The sequence below is a fragment of the Lepisosteus platostomus genome, chromosome 14, assembly GCF_059453375.1.
Source record: "Lepisosteus platostomus isolate fLepPlt1 chromosome 14, fLepPlt1.hap1, whole genome shotgun sequence".
In the NCBI taxonomy this organism is placed as follows: domain Eukaryota; kingdom Metazoa; phylum Chordata; class Actinopteri; order Semionotiformes; family Lepisosteidae; genus Lepisosteus; species Lepisosteus platostomus.
This window is the reverse complement of record NC_142624.1, coordinates 32,425,704-32,428,011: the sequence shown is the minus strand read 5'-3', so window position 1 is coordinate 32,428,011 and position 2,308 is coordinate 32,425,704. Positions and strand designations below refer to the sequence as shown.

Here is a 2,308-nt window from a genome sequence, read left to right as displayed (position 1 = left end):
ACATTACAGTTACAAAACAAGAGAAGGGCCTTTGGTCCATCAGATAGCTCTTTTATACAAATTCTCTTATAAGTTCTCTGGAACTGACTTTGACAGGGAACTCATTAAATGTGATTCTACTGTATCTACAGGGATCAGTCAAATGTATCTGATTTGGTAGTTAGTCATTGGTCCACGAATCTCATCCAGGAGTTTCTTGAAGGCAACCAGGGTTTTGGTTTCAACGGTACGCCTGGGATTGCTTGTTCCCTACTCTCACAGCCAAACCAGTTTGGGTCTAAATGCACAGAGCTCCACGGAGCAGCAGCACGGCTCTGCACTGTAAGGGCCAGCCTGGCGGAGCCGTGCCAGTGGGGCGTCTTGCGATCTGGCGGTGAGGTGGGGGGAAAAAAACAACAGAGGAAAAACGGCGAGCACGAAAGAGCCGCACGACGCCGTGAGGAGAATCGGCCCCCTGCCTCTCCCGGCCATATGTGAAAATGGATTGTTTCCAAACGAGGGGTTCAGCGACCGTCCCGCGCCTCCCAGGGTCCCATCACATCAAACAGCGGGGACATCTCGCAGTTTAGAGTCCGGTTGGGGTCAGCTGTGAGGCCCATGTGTTCATCCCCGTGAGCTCAGCTGATTCCAGTCTGCAGCGCAGGGAGGCAGAGAGAGAGAGAGAGAACAGGGACGCATGCAAGAGTGATGGACAGAAAGGGAAACCAGGATGTGGCCGTGGCCTGAAAACCGAGGGCGGCTGTCTTCTCTCTTTCCACCCCTGCGCCGCGCGGCTCCGCTGACGCGCACAGCCATTCTTTCCAAGGCAGAGGGACTGCAATGTGTGTCCAATCAGGGCTGTTTACAGAAGGGGGGACATTTGATCGAGGTCCCGCATGTTTCCTCTGGATCCACTGCCAACTTGTGTGGGTATTTATAGGACTGCTTGCCCTCTGACGCAGCAGTGTTGGAGCCAGCTTTCATTTCGTTCCCTTTGTTGAGAGACTTGGCAATCAGAACGGAGCTAGAGGTTGTTGTTTTTTTTTTCTGTCTTTCTATTTTTTGGTTTTCTTATGATTTTCTGTCTCCAAAGGTGGCCGCTTAGCCACGCAGTGTTCTCGGCTCGGTGCCGGGATAGGAGACTGTACTGCTTCTACACCAGGTAAAACTGCCACTTCACCCTCCGCTGGGAAGCACAACTGTTCCAGAAACACAAAAACACCATTTATATGTGTATATAAAAAGGAGGAGGAATCACACAAAGGGAATTCTTTTTGGGCATGTTTGAGGAATAAATTCCGGAATCCAGTATAATTAACAGATGGTGTTATGTTTGAATTAAGTATTGACCTTGTACTTTTTACACAGAGGACAGCAGATTTAATTAGTCAACCATCGTATCGAATGCGTTTGTAGATTTGTCTTGTATTTATTTGGGAAAACACTCTAAATGTTTTTGTGGGAGAGAGAGTACTAATGTATTTGAGGAAGATGTGTTTGGAGCTCTGGTTACATGTGGAAATGAGTCCTGTGCCATTTGTGATAACAACCTCTCACAACACGGCAGATGGATTTGTGCTCGGAACAGGGAGAGCTGGAGAGTTTTCAGTCCCGTTGTCAAGATGAACAGGAAGTCGCTCATCTGATCGCAGGAACCCGCCGAGGAGGAAACTCGGAGTGGAGGACTGCAAAGATCAAATTCCTCGAAAACGGCAAGAATGTGACAAAAAATCAGCAGGACAGCTTAAGCAAGAGTATAATGATTGCCTCTGTGTGGGTAATCTATTGGAGATGGCACTGGACGTGCCTGAGAGCCATTGTTATTCCACTCACTCCTACTGTCATTGCGGTGCAGGTCACTGCACTGTGCAGCCAGACAACTGATGAGATCCCTCATAATGCTCTGCTTTTGTTTTCTCCTCAGCTGAGTTGGCTGTGCTTGAATGATTAGTACTGGAGGAAATAAATACAGAAAAACTCCTGTGTTGCTTGGGAACCTTTTTTGTTTTTTAAAAAAAGTAATGCACCATGTAAGCTTACATTTTGGTATGCTTTTGCACAATATTTTCCTTATGAAAAAGTTTGTTTTGATAGCTTTAACTCGTAGAAGGGGACAGCCGAACAAGAACGCTTAAGGAACTCGATAAAACAAGGCTTCAAGAGGTGACTAGTAACTGTTTGGAGTTGTGTGTTGTGATATACCAAGTGTGGTGCAGTCTGTGTTGGTAATAAACACTGAGAAGGTGTGAATATTATCATCCAGTCATCAGCTCAGGAACTCCCTTTCTCTGTTTACATTCCACCTAATAAATTCAGAATTTGTAAATAA

At 46.6% G+C, this 2,308-nt stretch overlaps 1 long non-coding RNA gene across 1 annotated transcript; it reads left to right on the top strand.

The window, feature by feature from the left end:
* The first annotated feature begins 299 nt into the window (after positions 1–299).
* LOC148649279 (uncharacterized) lies at positions 300–2,308 on the top strand. Its single transcript, XR_015926318.1, has 2 exons — positions 300–1,141; positions 1,547–2,308. It is a non-coding gene; the product is annotated as an uncharacterized LOC148649279 (long non-coding RNA).